This window comes from Eriocheir sinensis, chromosome 5, assembly GCF_024679095.1.
Source record: "Eriocheir sinensis breed Jianghai 21 chromosome 5, ASM2467909v1, whole genome shotgun sequence".
Classification (NCBI taxonomy): domain Eukaryota; kingdom Metazoa; phylum Arthropoda; class Malacostraca; order Decapoda; family Varunidae; genus Eriocheir; species Eriocheir sinensis.
This window is the reverse complement of record NC_066513.1, coordinates 13,449,460-13,469,616: the sequence shown is the minus strand read 5'-3', so window position 1 is coordinate 13,469,616 and position 20,157 is coordinate 13,449,460.

Sequence of the window (20,157 nt, the reverse complement as noted above, 5' to 3'; positions counted from 1 at the left end):
GAAAAATGTCAGCGTTTATCGGTGGGACCCGAGCCTACGCCCTCGGGCTCACGACGCCCGCACGCTGACCACTTGACTACTATGGTGACGATTATGGGCAGGCCCGTCATAACAAACGTGACGATGATGATGGAGATGAAGATTCTTGTCAATATAATGTTCTAATTCTTTTTGTTATCGTTATTGCGACTGCTAGTATGCTGGTAGTAATACTGTTCCTGCGACTGTTGACACTACTGCTACTACTACTGCCGGTATTACTACTGCTGCTGCTACTACTACTACTACTACTACTACTACTACTGCTGCTGCTGCTGCTACTACTACTACTACTACTACTACTACTACTACTACTATTTTTTTTTCTGTTGTTGATACTGCTAATAATAAAACTTATAATGATCATTCTAATGCTGATAAATATTAATTATATTATCATTTTTGCATTATTAGTATTGTTATTATTTCTATTATTATTATTATTATTATTATTATTATTATTATTATTATTATTATTATAATTCCTAGTAGTAGTAGTAGTAGTAACAGCAGCAGCAGCAGCAGCAGTAGTAGTAGCCCTGGTAGTAGTAGCCTCACCGTCATAAAAACGATAACAGCCCAACAACCAGCAAAAAGCACAACGCCAACATTCACAACACCGGCACCAACACGGGTCGACGCGGCTCCCGGCACGGCCCGGCGCCCTGAGAGGCTCCGCGGCTCTCGAGATAAATTTTACGGCTTAGTTTATTACCAGGATTTTGACCTCGTAGTGAACCCCAACCCCCGCCCCACCACGAGCCTTTGTAGTCCTACTCACCCCCTCCCTAGCCCCCCCCCCCCCCCTCCCTCCTCAACCAATACACAAGGGGGACAAGCTATTTTTACTTCACGACCCTCTCCTCCCTCTACGACACGACCCTCCTGCCCCCCATGCAATAATCGACCCCCTCTCTTCCCCCCCTAGCTCCCACTCCGTATTGAAGCCATCAGGTCATCCGTATCGGAATGAACCGCTCAGGAAATTAATCTTGAAGCGAGCGTGGCGGGAGGCTCCTTTTAGCTGAGCATACGGCGCCTACCTGGGAAGCCTCTCTACAGGTGACGGGCAAGCACCTGTGTGAAGGGGGGGATGGAGGTGGTGGTGGTGGAGGAGAGGAGAGGACAGGAGAGGAGAGGAGAGGAGTGGAGAGGAGAGGAGAGGAGGAGAACAAGAACAAAACCGAAGGAACCAGAACCGGAACAAGAACTGGAACAAAAAAAAATGAAGAAGAAAAAGATAAACAACAACAACAACAACAACAACAACAACAACAACACAAACAACAGCAAGAAGCACAACAACAAAAACAATAATTCGAAGCATAGGAAAAAAATAAAGAGGAAAAGAAAATGGAGGAGGAGGAGGAGGAAGAGGACCACAATGGCAAATAGACTAACAACAGCAACAGGTGAAGGAGGAGGTGGAGGAGAAAGAAGAAGGAAGAAGAACGAGAAACCGGAGAACCAGATGGAGCATAACCAAGCACTGTCGTCTGGTATGTGGAGTGAAACTAATGACGGGGTGTTGCTGGGGCTTCGGGGGCTGGACGGGGTGTCTCCTGAGCTGCGGGAGGGCGGTGGGTGCTGCAGGTGACACTCAAGCTTCTATTTTTAACGTCTCGGCGCCTCAGTTCTCCCGTTTGAAAAGTCTCGAAGTTGCTGGGATTTTCGTGGATACTAATACAGTTTTTCACCTTAAGATTAGTTTTTTTATTCCATGGAGGCGATCTGATCTAAATTATAAGCCTTTGCAGCATCGCCAGGAGCCGCAAAGAGTGTTGCAAAGCTTGTATTTGTAAACATCTCAGCACCTAGTAGAAGTTGTTAAGGTTTTCCATGGACTGTTTGTTGATGATAGTGATAGTTTTACACGACCTCTGTACCATGAACGGGAAAATCACCAGCAGGAGGGCCGTGGGTGTTGAAGGTGACACTTCAGTTTCTATTTTTAAACCTCCTCAGAGTCGCCAGTTTAGAAAGTCTCTCCTAAAAGTTGTTGGGATTTTCATGGACTGTTTCTTGATGCTTGGGATACTTTTACACGACCTCTGCACCGTGAACGTGGAAATTACCCATGAAATCCCGGCTAATCTTCGCTGTTGTGGCCCTGGAAAATAATCATGACGGGAACCTGATACGTTTAAGAATTATAAGTATTTTGTGATCCTAGTGATACTTTTACACGACTTCTGCACACCATGAACCGGGAAATTACCCATGAAAGCCCGGTTAATCTTCGCTGTTGTGGCCCTGGAAAATGACCATAATGGGAACCCGCTACGATTAAAACATGGACTATATATTTTGTGATCCTAGTGTTAATTTTACACGACATTTGCACACCATGAATCGGGAAATCACCCATGAAAACCCGGTTAATCTCCTCTGTTGTGGAATTGTAAGATAATCAAATAGTAGTAATGAGAGAGCCCGATATGATTACGAATATGGACCTGAGCCTCACCTGTGTCCCGAGGGCGCGTTACAGTTACATATGCGAGGCAGGTGTGTGGCGCAAAGACCTCCAATCAAAAGGTGTCCACAGGTGTGCTGAGTATGTTGGAGATCAATAAAACTACCGCTATGAGGATGTGGTGATATTTTTTTTTTCTTTACAGTTTTGTCCACACGAGGTCAAACGAAAGCTTTCTCCTGCCTGGTTTATTTTTTCGCGCATAAATACTTTTCTGCCACATAAAACTCCGGAGTGAATATTTACTCTGCCTGAGCGAGCGGCCTTTCGGGTTTTAGTGGGGTCGGCGCACCTGGGGCCCTGAAGGATCACCTGAACACATAAACAACCACCTGGACACATAAACAAACACCTGGACACATAAACAACACCTAGACACATAAGCAGACCCTCGCCGACTCACCTGAGGACGAGGATATTACGCTAACTGTATATAATCGTTTCCAGTCATCAACTTTCCTTCGTCTGTGTTTCCCCTTGCCTATGATTTTAACTTCTTTTTTTTTTTCAAGAGGAGAATATTAAGACACCTCTCCCCCCGGAATTGACCTCTCATCTGGCCTCTCGGTTTTCTTTTGTTGTTGTTGTTGTTGTTGTTGTTGGAGTAGTGTTATAGCGGGCTCTTTTGTTATTATTTTTCCCTTAGAGTTGCCTCCCTTGCTGTATATAAAAAAAAAAACACTGAACCGGCAAGGACATAAGGGCCTCTTTGGCTTCTTCAATTACAATTTTTAAAGGAACAACAATTTTCAGGTTTTATTTTTCTTTGTTTTTTTTTATTTATCTTGCTTCATCTACTGCTTGAGACTATTCAGTTAATTGTGAATAATCTTTTTTAAGCCAATATCTAATGAGCCGGCATGGACATAAGGGTCTTCTTGGCTTCTTCAATTACAATCTTTACAGGAACGACAATTTTTAGGTTATATTTTTCTTTGTTTTTTGTTTATCTCTTGCTAAAGCTACTACTTGAGACTATTCTCCTAATTGTGAATAATCTTTTTAAGCCAATATCTACTGAACCTAGAAGGACATAAGGGTCTTCTTGGCTTCTTCTGTTATAATCTTTACAGGTGAGGCAATTCTGTGGTTATAATTTCTTTGTATTTGTTTATCTCTTGCCTAATTTACTACTTGAGAACATTTTGCTAACTGTGAATAATAATTTGAAGTAAACGTCAACTACTAAACCTGGAAATACATAAGCTTTTTTTTATTTATTTATTTTTAGTTTCTTTAATTATAATCTTTGCAGGAACGACAATTTTCGGGAACGGCATTTTTCGGGTTATTTTATTTCCTTTGTCTGGTTTTGGCCTTTGCTTAATCTACTAACTGCTTCACGGTACGAAAATCATGCGACAATAAAAGCAACCAAAAAAAATATCACATCGTCACAAGATATCGAACACGAACAATCACTTCAAAACAGAGATAGTTACGTCGCACCCCCAAAAAAATCGTACGTAACCTGAGTCCAACGCTTCTTTCTCCTCTCAACAAACCTTAAAAAAATAAAATAAAAAAGCATCATTATTCGCTTTAAAACTACGAAACGTCACCGGAAAGTCTATATCGATTTATCTGAAGGCTCCGAGACGCGCCGGTGAGCATGATTAGTGGAAATTGAACCCGGACACCTTCGGCAACGTCTCTTGGCCGTATTCTTAAACATTTCTGCGCTCAAGTACACATATTTGACAAGGCTTTCCTAGGATATGTGGGTATTTCCAGGGGTACTTTTATGACCCTGGTGGAAGTTTGACCCTTATTCTGTACCATGAACCTAAAAAAAGACTTGTAAGAACCAGACTGATTTTCCTTTTGGCCTCTAGAAATTGTTGATGGGAGAGCCGGAATATACTCGTGGACGCGGGTGAGAAGATTGGCGGGAAAGTGTGCTGAGTTTACGGCGGCGCGGCGGGAGTGGAAATTTGGCGCAATGAAAGTGTGGAATTGCCACTGTGTGCCGACGTCGTTACAGATTTTCACTTGTAATCCGGGTTTGTACATGTGTTGCGATGCTCTATTCTCTTCTCTTTCTCTTTACTTTACTTTACTTTACTTTTCATTACTTTACTTAGCTTCAGTTCTCTTCCTTTCCTTTCCTTTCCTTTCCCTTCCTTTTCTTTTCCCTTCCTTTTTTTCCTTCTTTTCCTTTTCCTTTTTTTATTTTCTCTCTTTCTCCTTCCTCTCCTCCTCCTCCTCTCTCTCTCTCTCTCTCTCTCTCTCGACTCCTCCCTTTCTCCTTACATATCATACACATTTATCATTTGGTCTCACTCCCTCATTCCCTTTTTCCCTTTCCTTCCCTTCCCTTCTCTTCTCCTCTCCTCTCTTCCCCCTTCTTAATACCCATCTCATCCCTGTCCCACTCATGTCCACGCTATGTTACCTCTTTACAGGTGTGACAGACAGGTATGGTGTCCTCTCTCCCTTGTCTCTCCCGTCACACGTACCACCCTCTATATAAGTCTCCTGCCCCCTTCACTCCCTTTCTAAATCCCATTATTATTCCCCTTCTTTTTCGCCTCCTGGGTTGTACTTTTCTCTTTTGTCCTCATTCGTGGGCTCATGTACCGTACCTATTTCTATATAAGACTTCTATATCCTTCATCTCTCCTCCTCCTCCTCTCTCTTTCTTCCCATTACTATTCCCATTCTTTTTCTCCTTCTGATTGTACTCTTCTCCTCTCTCTCTCTCTCTCTCTCTCTCTCTCTCTTCGTGTTCTTTTGTACCGTATCTGCATCTATATAAGACATCTATCCCCCTCTCTCCCTTTATCCCATTATGGTTCTTCCTGTTTTGCCTCCTCCTCCTCCTCCTGGTTCTCCCTCTCCTCACTCCTAACTTTTCAACTTCTCCCTGCCTGCTCTCCCTCCCCTCCCCACTATGGTCCTCCTGTCTTTCCTCCTTCTCCTCCTCCTCCTGGTTCTTCCTTTCTCTCCTAACTTTTCCGACTTCTCCCTGCACGCCCGCCTCGCCTGCCAACCCTATCTGCCTTTCCCGGTCTTGTTGTGTCACTTTGTCTCGTGTCTATCTCCCGTTCCTCGCTCAGTCCACTGCTCCGAGGATGAAGGGAGAGCTGGAGAGAGAGATGAAGGATAGGAGGATGGAATGGATGGTAGGTGAGACGGAGGGGAATGAGATAGCAAGTAAAGGATGGTGAAACGGCAGGGAGACTTCATCAAAGGGTTCATTAAGCAAATAGACTAAAAAAAGAATCCTTGTGTGCGTCTGTGTGAGTAAATGAGGAAGAAAGGGATAGATGAAATTAAAAAGGGTGAGGTAATGATGAGATGATGAGAAACCAGGTGCACAGAAATGATTATAGAGAGGCTAATGAAGGGGGTCTGAGGGTGAAAACAATGCAAGGGATATGAAAAGAGGGGAAGAAAGAGACAAGAGAAAAGTGTAAGAGGAAGGGAGTGGAGTAGTTTACAGGTAGAAACAAGGGAAGAGATGTGAAAAAAAGTGGAAGAAAGAGAAAGAGAGAGAAGAGAAAGGAGTAAGAGAAAGTGAGTGGAGCAGTTTACAGGTAGAAACAAGGCAAGAGATATGAAAAAAAATGAGAAAGAGATAGATATAGAGAAAGAAAGCGTAATAGAGAAAAGGAAAGAAAGAGAAAAAGAAAAAAAAGATACACAGAGACAGACACACAGATAAAGAGACAGACAGAGACAGACAGAGGCAGAGATACACAGAAAGAGAGAGGGAGGAAGGAAGTGGAGCTCAGTGACTTTGCTATCGGGGCTTGTGACGTCAGGGAAGGGCAGGAAGATCAGGGTGAGGCGGAGCAGAAAATGGCAATGAAAGGAGGAAGATAAAAACATGTACACGGATTGTTGGGCAGAGAGAGAGGGAGAGAGAGAGAGAGAGAGAGAGAGAGAGAGAGAGAGAGAGAGAGAGAGAGAGAGAGAGAGAGAGAGAGAGAGAGAGAGAGAGAGAGAGAGAGAGAGAGAGAGAGAGAGAGAGAGAGAGAGAGAGACGAAGAGCGTGATGTTATTTATGAGGAAAATTCTGGCAACTAATAATTTTGTTTCATATTCTTACGAGTTCTCTCTCTCTCTCTCTCTCTCTCTCTCTCTCTCTCATGGTTATAAAAAGCTGACTTCGTTGTTCACCCCACCTCCTCCTCCTCCTTTCTTCTCCTCCTCCTCCTCCTTCTTTCTTCTTCCTCTTCCTCCTTCTCCTCCTATTCCTCCTCCTCCTCCCATTCAGGCTATCATTTCCTCCCATTATGCCCCTCCCTCCACGCTCAGTAAATCCCCCATACCACAGTTGTAAAATTTGCAAAGTCAGGGAACGAAGAGGAACAACACGCATTACTGGAAACAAGAAAATGGCAAAAACAAGGAGCAATGAAGGGACGAAGAGAAAGGAAGAGGAGAAATAAGAGGAGGGAGGGGTCATAAAGAAGAAATATATAGGGGAGTAAGAGAATGTTGAAGAAAAACAACACGAGTTACGGGAAACAAGAAAATGGCAAAAACGAAGAGGAATGATGGGAGGAGGAGGAGGAGGAGGAAGAAGGGGAGGTCATAGAGAAGAAGCATAAAGGGGAATAAGAGAATACTGAAGATGATGAACACGAACAGTAGCAAAAAAGGAGAAATGAAGAAAAGACGAGGAAAGAAGAGGAGGAAGGGGAAGAAGAGGAGGAGAAGGAGGGAGCATAAAGAAGAAAAGAAGAATAAAGGAGAACAGAAAAATGTTAGAGATAAATAAATAACATACAACAAAGAAATACTGAAAGTCCTGGCGAGGTTCAAACGCCATGAAAAACAACTTACAAGAGAAAAACAAGACGAAAAAAAATAGCCGAACACAATAAGAGATAAGAAACATGAGATAAGAAACACGAGAAACAAGAGAAAACGCGACGATAAGAACTTGGAAACATGAACACGAGGAGCACCACCACAAAGGCCTGGCGTGGCTCGGCGTCCCTCCTGGCGAGTGTTCCGTTCCGCCGATCTCTTCCACCGATACGAGAGAGAGGAAAGAAGAAAACACGAACTCCTTTTTTTTCGCAGTATCAGAAAGCGTGCATATTCTTATAAGGAGGCTGCTTGCTCCGGGGACAGTCAATTATGCGGATAAACTTAACTTGTATGAGATAAGAGGATACAAGATGCGGACTACCCCCCCCCCCCCCCTCCTTCCTCTCCACACCACCAACCTGCCTTACAAATACACCGTTGGCAAAGAAATATTAAAGGAATTTGAATTATGTTCATGTGGAAGATAAGAAAGTTCACGGTCCTTATTCTTAAACGTAACAAGATCCCATTATGACGATTTTGCAAAGCCACAAACTCCTTTTTTTTCACGAGCTCCTCTTTTTTCAGTATCAGAAAGCGTGCATACTCTTCTTATGAGGACGCTGCTTGCTACGGTGACAGTCAATTATGCGGATATACTTAACTTGCATGAGATAAGAGTCGTACGAGAATGCGGACATCTACTCCCCCCCCTCCCCCTTCCCCCACCATCAACCTGCCTTACAAATACACCGTTGGCAAAGAAATATTAAAGGAATGTGTATTATGTTCATGTGGAAGATAAGAAAGTTCACGGTCCTTATTCTTAAACGTAACAAAATCCCATTATGACGACTTTGCAAAGCCACAAACTCCTTTTTTTTTTCACGAACTCATTTTTTTTTTTTTTTTCAGTATCAGAAAGTGTGCATACTCTTCTTATAAGGACGCTGCTTGCTACGGTGACAGTCAATTATGCGGATATACTTAACTTGTATGAGATAAGAGTCGTACAAGAATGCGGATATCTACTTCCCCCCCTCCCCCATTATCACCCTGCTTTGCAAATACACCGTTGGCAAAGGAAATGTTAAAAGAATTTATGTGATGCTCAAGGCAGAAGATAAGGAAAGAGTTCACGTCACCTCACAATAGGTTTACAGATAAGAAGACCTAGTTACTTCACTTTTTTTTTACTCTTACGGTTATGACACTCTGGTTTATTTTTTTTAAGTAAAGGAAGCAACTCAAAGGGAAAAATAAAAATAAAATAAAAAGACCGCAAGACGCTGCTCCTGTAAAGAAAATAGGAGAGGACGAAAAAAAAGTTAATTTGGGATGGATAAATAACGTGTGTGATAAAATAAAACTAAAATACGTGCTAATCAACGCGGGAATAATTTTTAACTGGTAAAGGAAGCAGCTCAGGGGGATAAACCAAAACAAAAAAGTCTGATAGCCGCTGCGCCTGTAAAGAAAATAGAACGAAGCCAAAAAAAGAATGAATATCGAGTGGCTAAATAATAAATGTAATAAAAAATAAAAAATAAAGTAATGTATGTGCTACGTATCAACGAGCAACTCATTTTTACTTTTGCACGTCATCAGGAAGCTTATTTCAGTGACTAACAACTTTGAAAAAAATGTTCGTGCCAATGTCAGGAATGTTGCATCTCTTCGCACATCGCTGCACCCGGTTGATGGTTTAGTGTTAAGTATAAAATAAGAAAAAGAAAAAGGAAGAAAAAAAAAACATTGTCGTCCTTGTATGTACAGGAACGTGAAGAACAAGAATAAGATAAGGTGGAGGAAGAGGAAGCAGAAGAGGAAGAGGAGGCAGAAGGGAAGGAAGAAAAGAAAGACAGGAGGAGAAATTGGAGGAGCAACAGGAGGTATTAAAGTGTCTCTGTTTCTGTCTGTCTGTTTGTCTGTGTCTGTCTCTTTCCCATCTTTTTTCTTGTCTTGTCATTTTTTTTCCTCTCCTCTCCTCTCCTCTCCTCTCCTCTCCTCTCCCGCTCCCTTTCTCTAGTCTCTTCATCACCCCTCACATATGCAATAAATTTCCATAAGCATTAGATGGCCGAGGCAGAAAGGGTAACCAGGACTGACAGGACGTGGCGGGAGAATGAAACATAAAGACACGCGGGGCAGAGAGAAAAGAAAAGGTGGCGGAAAAGAAGGAGGAAGAATGTAGGGAAGAATTCTGTTTACGTGGAGAGCCAGAATTATTACCATACGACCTTATATGGAGAGAGAGAGAGAGAGAGAGAGAGAGAGAGAGAGAGAGAGAGAGAGAGAGAGAGAGAGAGAGAGAGAGAGAGAGAGAGAGAGAGAGTGAGAGAAGAGAGAGAGAGAGAGAGAGAGAGAGAGAGAGAGAGAGAGAGAGAGAGAGAGAGAGAGAGAGAGAGAGAGAGAGAGAGAGAGAGAGAGAGAGAGAGAGAGAACAATATGTATCTTGATAATTCTCGACATTTTTCCTAAACTCGAGATCTCTTCTGCAAGCGTTCCAGGACTGACCCGCGACATTTCTTCCTCATTCCCCATTTATCGTCCTCCTCCTCTTCCTCCCTCATTCTCTTTTTGCTCTTCTTATTCTCCGTTCTTTCTTATCCACCACATCATCACCATCAGGCCAGAGCAAATGGTAAGCACACACACACACACACACACACACACACAGGGGCTGGATAGAGGAAGACTTATGAGGACGTGAAAAAACTACATGTCAAAACTCGATTAGGAAGAGGAGGAGTACACGACAGGGAAGAAAAAGGAGATGATAATAAAGGAAAAAAAAATATGATGTAGAAGATGAGGTGATGCAGGAGGAGGAGGAGGAGGAGGAGGACGGGGATAAAGGTGAAGTACAAGAACGAGAACAAGAAAGCAAAAATAATAACTTGGAAAAAAGAAAAAAATAGAGAAAATAGCAAAAAGAGAAATATAATAAAATAACATGGAAGAAAACGGAAAAGGGAACAAGAAACGAAGGATTACAAGATAAGAACATAAGAACATAAGATTACAGAAAGAAAAGAAAGAAAATAAGTAAAATAACATAAAAGAAATCGAAAATGGAACAAGAAAAGAAGTGCAACAAGATATACGAGAATAGAAATGAGGAGGAAGAAGATGAGAAGAAAAAGGAAGAGGAAAAAGAGGAAGAAGAGGAGGAAGAAGGAGCAGAAGGAGGAGGAGCTCATGATGGAGGAAGAAGAAGAAGACGACGAAGAAGAGGAGGACGAAGGAGCAGGAGGAGGAGGAGATCATGATGGAGGAAGAAGATGAAGATGACGAAGAAGAGGATTAAGAAGGAGCAGAAGGAGGAGGAGGAGATCATGATGGAGGAGGAGAGCGAATGACCTCCTAAATCACTCCCGGCGACCTCGGGGATCATCTAATCACATCCCGACAAAGGTTCGACTCTGATTGTGATTGGCCTGGTCGACTGCCAATCACCAGTCTCTGAGGGCGAAGGAAAAAGTCTGTTCCGCGAGAAATGGACACCCGTTTTTTTTTTTTTGTGTGTGTGTGTGTGTTTATGGATTCAGAAATGGTAGTGGTGGAGGAAGAAAGAGGAAAAGGAAGACCAGGAGAGGAAATGAGAGGAGGTGCAGGAGGTAATCGTATGTCTGTCTGTCTGTGTCTGTCTGTCAAAGTGTGTGTGTGTGTGTGTGTGTGTGTGTGTGTGTGTGTGTGTGTGTGTGTGTGTGTGTGTGTGTGTGTGTGTGTGTGTGTGTGTGTGTGTCAAGGTGTGTGTGTCTGTCTGTATCTCCCGCTTCCCTCAGTAGTGACCTTTTTTTTTGCCTCCTCAGTTACATGTAAGAGCCTAGATGGAGGGGTCGGATGGAGGAAAGGAGGGGCAGAGAGAGGCAGGAGAGGTGGTGCTTGGTTTCATGTATGGCAAAGAAGAGAACCGAGAGAGAGAAAAAAAAAGTTAATATTGAGTTATGTAAATCCTGGAGGAGGAACACGCTTCGATAATAGCTGCGGTGATGTGATGTGATGTGGAATGATGTGGTGTTTGGTATGCTGTGGTATTGTTTCTTATGGTGTAGTGGGGTGAGGTGTAGGAGAGTATGGTGTGGTGTAGAATAGCGTGGAGGTTATGGGTATGATGTGATGTGGTGTATGGTATGGTGTGGTCTCGTGTTATGGTATAGGGTGGTGTGGGAGGGTGTGGTGTTGTGCAGAATATCGTAGAGTTTGGTGATATATTCATTTCTTCTCCTTTTCCTCCTCCTCCTCCGTTTTCTCCTCTTTTTTTTTCCCTCCGCGACCCCTTCTTCTTCTTCTTCATATTCCTATTATCTATTTTCTTCGTATCTTCTTTCTCTTATTCCTCCCGCTCTTCCTCCTCGTATAATTCATAGATGAGGCCTCGCTTCAAATATGCAGCGCCGTCCTGACCTCCCAATTATCTTAAGGACACGGGTTATCGAGCGAGTACAGCCGTGCACCTCGAAGCATTGTTGCCATCGTTGAGAGCACGAAAGCCGTGGGAAAGATGACTCCAGTTTCTCAGCCCATCTACCTTGGAAATGAGATGACAATTGGGAGACGATAGAGGTTTTCAAGTAGATCAATAACGTCGATCATCCCATGTTACTTGACCTACAAATTCCCCGTCAACTAGAAATAAGTCTATCGATTGAACTAAAGCGAGGGTTGAGTTCCGAGGCCACGCGAAGCTAGACACAGTTCACGATAAATAGAATACAGACAATACATAGACATAATACAGATACACAAAGGATTAGTTTATCACGAACAGCCATCGGTTACTGCAACAAACTTCCTGGTGATGTAGTTATGCGAAGACTATAATCTTTAAGTTCGGCTCAGGTGCTGGTTAACATTCAACTTGCCTTGCTCTTGACTTATAAGTGTAGTTTTAAGTGCCATATCGTGTCGTCACTGAGATTGAAGTGCATTAAACGTCCCCGCCTCTGCGTTGATCAAGTGCTTTAACCTGTTCTTGAAGCCGCAAACACGCCGAGCGAAAAGGTAACATTGCGAAAGCAGCCAACCTCGTTATCAGCCAACTGCCTCTCTGTTACCAACTCATACCTCTTTCCTCCGCCTCCTCGTCTTGTTATTCTTGTTCTTGTTCTTCTTCTTCTTCTTCTTCTTCTTCTTCTTGTTCTTCTTGTTCTTGTTCTTCTTTTTCTTCTTCTTCTTCTCCTTCTTGGTCGTCGTCTTCTTCGAACTCTCTTTCTCCTCCTCCTCCTCCTTTTTTTTTCTTTTACTCCTCCTCAACCTCCTCTTCTTGCTCTTCTTTCTCCTCCTCCTCCTCCTTCTTCTTCTTCTTCTTCTTCTTCTTCTTTTCCTCCTCCTCCTCCTCCTAGCACCGATCCCTCTCAGCAGGTAATGGGGCGGCCCTCAGGTGGGGTCAGAAGGTGAGTCCGGTAATTACATCACCTGAGTGTCACCTGCACGTAATCTTCGGGTATCGAGCAGCTATTGCGTTCCTCCTCCTCCTCCTCCTCCTCCTCCTCCTCCTCCTCCTCCTCCTCCTCCTCCTCCTCATTCTCCTCATCATCACCCAGGCAACGAGTATAATCTTCCCACTCCTGCTACTCCTCTTTTTCCTCCTCATATTTTTTGCATTATTTCTCACACTGCTATTTCTACTACTACTACTACTACTACTACTGGTTATGTTGCTTGTTCTCCTTTTTTCATTTTTTTTCATCATCTTATTACTTTTAATCTACTTCTATTACACCTTTCGTAGTCGTATCTTCTTTCCACCCTGGGTTTTTTTTCCTTCTTTGGTCTCTATCTCTCTCCCTCTGTCTATCCATCTATCTACCTTCTCTCTATCTATCTGAATATTCCTTTGACTCGGTGAAAACTACTTACACTTTCTTATTATTCATATCTCCTCCTCCTCCTCCTCCTCCTCCTTCATTTTATACTAGTTTTACATAACCTTCCCCCTCCCTCTACCCCAACTTGTCTATTTCATATTACAACCCTTCCTCCTCCTCCTCCTCCTCCTCTTTCTATTCCTCCTTCCAATGCTCTGAACTGTCATTACCGGCCATAAAGTCGCCCAGATGCGCCATAAGTGGAACCGAACCCTGGAACACCTGCATGCTCAAACAGGTGCCAAGCCAACTCTCTCTACCTTCTCTCTCTCTCTCTCTCTCTCTGCTCTTCTTTCCTCTTTTCCCTTCTCTTCTCTTTCCTCATCTTCTCTTTTTTTTTGCTTTTCTTTCTCCTTTTCTTTTCTTTTTTGTTCTTTTCTGCTCTTCATTTTCTTGTTATTCTCTTTTCCCTCCATTATTCTTCTCTTCATTTTGTCTTTTCTGCTCTATTCAATTTTCTTTTCTTTACCGTTATTTTCTGTTCTTTTACTTTTATCTCTCTCTCTCTCTCTCTCTCTCTCTCACACACACACACACAAACCCATGATTCCTTAGTACAAGCAAAAGACACGTTCGATTTCCCAGTAGATCCTTTCCATTAAAGTCTTCTGAGCATGTACCCTTTATTTCAACATGACGAGGCTGCCTTCTGCGCAACTCCCGCCTCCCCACCCCCGCGCCAACCCACAACAAGCCAGACCGTTACTCGCCCACGCCTGACCTCTGACCTTTGCTGCGAGACCCGACGAGACACAAGATCATCAGTTAACGTGTTCTCTCGATGACATCCCGCCCTTACTAATGTGGGTGTGTTGGTGTGACCCTTACACACCCCACTTCTATATATACCCTCACAGAAACAACTACTACAACTAACATTACAACCTCTACTACATCTACTACTATAATCACAACCACTACGACGAGATTCATACAAGCACAACAACAACTATTATGACAACCACTACTGTTACTGTCATCAGAATCACTACTACCCCTACCATAACAACTATAACAACTACTACTATCATAACAGCCACTACTACAACTACCATCCTAACCATTACAATCACTACCACTATCATTATGACCTGCACAATTACTACTATCATCACAACTACTACTACTACTACCACTACTACTACTACTACTACTACTACTACTGTTACTGTCATCATAATCACCACCATCGTTATCACCATCACAGCAGCTTTCACTATCACTATCATCAGTATTTCCATCGTCACTATCAGCGCAATCACTATACCGCCATCAAAGCACTTCGGAGTTTATTAGTGCTATCTTCGATTAGTGGGGGAGATAAGAGCTCTCTCTCTCTCTCTCTCTCTCTCTCTCTCTCTCTCTCTCTCTCTCTCTCTCTAATTACCTCCTCCTCCAGGTAAATAACGTATACCTGTCCCCGTAATTAGGTACAGGAACACCTACGTAAGATACCTGGTGAGTTCGGTTTCGGCGCACGTAAACCTTCTAATTCCTTTCCTTTTCTTTTATTCCTTCTTTCCTTACTCTTTATTCTTACTCTTTTTCTTATTATTCTTTCCTTTCTTAATCCTTACTCCTCTTCTTTCCTTTTTCCTTTTTATTTTTATTTTTTTCCCTTCATTAGGCTTTATCCATTATTCCTTTCCTTTCCTTATTATTTCTTTGTTTTCCTTATCATTCTTTCCTTTCCTCTTATTCCTTCCTTTCTTGTTCCTTATTTCTCTCCTTTCCTTATTATCCCTTCCTCCTTTCTTTACTTCTATTATCTTTCTTATGATTTTCTTTTCTTTTATTCCGAGCTCTCAGAAACATGTCATTCCGGTTCGTCTTTCGCTCAGGATATTCTCGCAATCCTGTTCCTCGATTGCTTGCCACGGCCGAATATATTGGTAGGATTGAATTCCCCTTGCAAGCCCGAGTCGAAATCAGGCGAAACGGGCTTTTCAATCACGCCCCAATACTAGAACGTTTTCCTGCACGCACACACATACACACACACGGACCCAATGCAACGTCATCTCTCAAGTAATATGGGACTTAAAAGCAGGTGAGTGTGTGTGTGTGTGTGTGTGTGTGTGTGTGTGTGTGTGTGTGTGTGTTAGTGAGAGACAGACTGATCAAACACACACACACACACACACAGACACACAGACAGACAGACAGACAGACAGACACACACACACACACACACACACACACACACACACACACACACACACACACACACACACACACACACACACAATGAAGATAATCGAATGCTGCACCTCTAATATCCAACCCTTTCTACCTCCTTCCCTTCCATTACTCTCCTCGTAACCTTCCCCATCACTCGGTCATTTCGGCGCAGGCCACAGGACCGGCGCCGGCACCCAGGCTCGGAGGATCGGATCGCCCGTTATTAGCATCGGCGCCGAATAAGGAATCGAGGCCGAGGAGGTAAGAGCAAAATTATGCACATCCCTCCGAGTTATCTGGAAGGCATGCTTTGGCGGGGAGGAGAAACATGGAAACATAGAAAGGTGGAGAACAGTAAAACACGCAGACACTTAGAAACACGGAAACATTGAAAAGCAGACACCAGAAAGGAAATACGAAAACATGAAGAAAACATGGAAACACAGAAAGGCAGACACAAAAAAGGAAACACGGAAACATGGAAAGGCAGATACAGAAAACCACACACAGAAAGGTAGAAACATAGCCAGAAAAAAACAAAGAAACACAGAAAGCCAGGCAACAGAAAGGTAACACGGAAACATAGAAAGGCAGATACAGAAAACCAGACACAGAGAGGTAGAAACATAGCCAGAAAAAAACAAAGAAACACAGAAAGCCAGGCAACAGAAAGGTAACACGGAAACATAGAAAGGCAGAAACAGAAGGCCAGACACAGAAAGCTAGAAACAGTCAGAAAAAACATGGGAACACAGAAAGCCAGGCAACAGAAAGGAAACACGAATACATAGAAAGGCAGAGAACAGAAAACCCGATATAAAAAAAAACAGACAGAAGGGTAGAAATATAGACCGGAAGACAGAAAAAGACAGACAATATAAAGACCACTCCCCACACGGATTGTCTCCCCCCTTGTCAGCCACGAAGCTCTCCTGAAGACCCTCGTTCGACCCCCTTTCCCTCCACCTTCATTTCAACTTCAACGTTAGACTCCGATTAACCTCGTTCTCATACCAAACTCCAGGAAGAGCATTGCATTGATAAGATTAATTAAAGTTTGGCCCTTTACAAAACGCGTGTGTGTGTGTGTGTGTGTGTGTGTGTGTGTGTGTGTGTGTGTGTGTGTTATCGTTGGTATGCTATTTAAATAACTACTTCAAGCGTTTAAATCTATATAAAAAAGAAGCGATCAGTCTCATCATTGTTATAATTTTAATCCATCACTTCCACACTGACCTGCTTGCCACTCGAGTTTTATTTTATTTATTTATTTATTTATATCTTTATTTTCATTTTCAATTTTATTTATTTCATTTATATTTTTTTCTTCTTCTTTACCACAATCCTTCACAAGTAATCCTCACATACTTCAAGAGTCACCAGATACTTATAAGCAACACAAGCGAACATTCCTCAACATTTTATCAATTACCATAAACTTTAGTATCACCCGAGCATTGCTATATATGCTTTCAAATACCGAACATTCTACATTTGGACACCACTAATATATCTGAAGTTTCCCATTTTTTGCACTCGCCATTAAAATAAGAACAGTAACACATGTCAGAATGAAGAAATAAAAGATAAAAGCATCTATATATAGAGAGAGAGAATTTTCAGGTCAAGTCGTGATGTGAATAGGAAATAAACATCGAGGTATTGTTCTTCTTCTTACTTATCGAAATGCGAACCAAAAAGGAGAATGAGTGAAGAAATTGATGAGGAGAAACTTTAAGAAATCACGCAGGGAGGAATTTTGAACGAGACATCTAACCTTTCGTCTTATCTTCGTCTCCCAACCTGTTCTTTCTCATTCTTATCGGTTATTGTCCTCGTTATTCCCTTCTATTTTGGTTCCATTATTCTCTCTCTCTCTCTCTCTCTCTCTCTCTCTCTCTCTCTCTCTCTCTCTCTCTCTCTCTCTCTCTCTCTCTCTCTCTCTCTCTCTCTCTCTTTATTTATCTATCTATCGTTTCTATCTCTTCAAATCTATCTATGTCTTTCTTTCTATGTATCTTTCTATCTATCATTCTATCTATTAATCTTTATATCTATCTATCGATCTACCTATATATTTTTCTTTGTCACCTTTCCATCACCTATTTATCTACCTATATTTCCCTTTCTCCACACCTGTACAACACCAGTCTATCTACCTATCAACCTATTGCTCTCACCTTTCCAACACCTATCTATCAACCTATATTTCTCTTTCTCTACACCTTTACAACACCAGTCTATCTACCTATCAACCTATTTCTCTCACCTTTCCAACACCTATCTCTCCCTGTCTCTCTCTCTTTCGCACCTTTCCATCACCTGTCCGCCGCAAGAGGCTCCTTAGATGGCGCACCGCCGGCGTAAGGGCAGACTCGGGCCATTATCGGACGCACGGCTTGGCTAACGCTGCTCCACTTTGCATCTTAATTACGATTCTTTGTCGGATGCTGCGAGGGAGAACGAGGTAGAGGCGACGGGGCGAAAGAAACAAAGGCGAAGAAAGGAAAGCGAACGGGAAAAAGGACTGGGGAAGAAAAATGAAGTACGCTTGGAAAATAAAATAAAAAAGGCATAGAGAAACGAAGGGATGATAAGAAAGGGAGAAAGGGAGGGAAGAAACAAAGACGAAGAAAGGAGAGCGAACGGGTGAAAGGACTGGGGAGGAAAAATGAAGTACGCTTGGAAAGGAAGACAAAAAAAAGCATAGAGAAACGAAATGATGGCATGAAAGAGAAGTAAGAATGAGTGGGAAAAAAACAAAGAAGAAAGGGCAGCGAACGGGACTTGGAAGAAAGGACTTGGAAGGTATGAAAAATAAAGCTAGGTTAAGAGAGGAAGACAAAAAGAAAGGCAAAGAGAAACGAAGTGATGGCAAAAAAAGAAAAAAGGGAAGGAAGACACAAAGACGAGGAAAGGAGAGAGAGCGCGAAAGGGACGAAAGAAAGGACTTGTAAGGAAGGAAAGACAAAGCACATTAAGAGAGCAAGATAAAAAAAAAATAGCATAGAGAAACGAGGAAATGACAAGAAAAAGGATGTGAGAAGAGGTGAGAAAAGACAAAAAGAGAAAACAGGACGGAGAAAGGACTTGAAGGGAAGGAAAAATAAAGCAGATCAGAGGAGCAAGACAAAAAATAAACACAGAGAAACGAGGTGATGACAAGAAAGAGAGATGCGAGAAGAGGTGAGAAAAAGATAAAGATACCGCGCGTGGAGGTACGAAGCAAGGCAGGTTAAGCGGACAGGTAAAGTAGAGGAACGACAGGTGTAAAAATAATCTACCTGGTCGTTGCGTAGAGCGATTATGATAGGGAATGGACGTACGGGTAAGTGGAGCTACGGGCCGAAAACTGATGGCAAGGCGCTCCGGCAGGTAAGGAGATAATTAGCTTTGTGGGTAAACAGATAGACAGGTAACCCGGTGGGGGAGAGAGAGATTCCTGCAGGTGCTGAAAGGATGAGACGCTTTCTGAATGAATTATTCTCTCTCTCTCTCTCTCTCTCTCTCTCTCTCTCTCTCTCATCTCTCATCTCATCTCTTCTCTTCTCTTCTCGTCTCGTCTCGTCTCGTCTCGTCTCTTCCCTTCCCTTCCCTTCCCTTCCATTTCCTTGCCTTTCATTTCATTTCATTTTCATTCCTGTCCATTCCTTTCCATTCCTTCCCTTCTCTTCTTTTCTCTTCTCTTAATTTTTCTCTTCTCTTCTCTCTCCCCCTCCCTCTCTCCCACTCTTTCCCCCCACTATAGCCCCCCTCATCACCAACACACACACACACACACATCGTCTACACACGGAGCGCCTGACGAAAGGGAGCACCCGACGCACCGTATTTGGATTCGCTTAAAAATCCCGCGATTGCTCGGCGCCCAGAAAAACGCGACGCCTCCGACAAAACTAAGCCGGAGACACAATAGGGCGCAGGGAGGGAAAGGGAGGAAAGAGGTATGAGGAAATGTCGAGGAGAGGGCACTGGGCACGAAAAATAGACACGGAGAGATCGGGTAATAAAAGATGGGGACAAAGGAGGTGAAAGGAGGCAGGTAATAAACAGAAGTAATGAGAAAGTAAAAGTAATAGTAATGACAATAGTGATGAATAGTAATAACAATAAAAGTAGTAATAAAAATATCAAGTAAGAATAAGGTAAAATACAATCGAACCTACTAATAAAACTTTTCATAGTGGTAGTAGTAGACGTAATAGTAGTAGCAGCAGCAGTAGTAGTAGTAGTAGTAGTAGTAGTTTTTGTTGTTGTTGTTGTTGTTGTTGTTGTAGTAGTAGTAGTAGTAGTAGTAGTAGTAGTAACAGTAGTAGTAGTACAGGTGAACAGCAAGCACAGAAAATAACGTTCAACTCTGAGAAATGGCTGTGTATGTGTGTGTGATAGGGAGGGGGGGAGTGCGTGTGTGTGTGTGTGCGTGTGTGTGTGTGTGTGTGTGTGTGTGTGTGTGTGTGTGTGTGTGTGTGTGTGTGTTAGTGTGTGTGTGTCGCCGTGTCCTCACCTAATTAAGACACACCAGGGAACTACTGGAGTGTGCCGCCGCTGACAAGACAAAAAACGAAGGGTGTTTAACCCGCTACGTGAGAAGGGAAGGGCGAGGAGGCGGTGCGGGGTCGAGGAAGGAATGGGGTGAAGGCAGGGAGGGAGAAATGGGTACGGAGGAGTTGGGAAGGCAGATGAAAGAAGAGAGAATACCTGAAAGTAGAGTAGAAATTTATAGAAACGAAGAAAATGCAGGTATCTAGATAAGAAAGGTATGAAAGAAGTATTAGTGAGATGATAACAGTCGAACATCATTAAATACATTGAAGAAAACAAAAA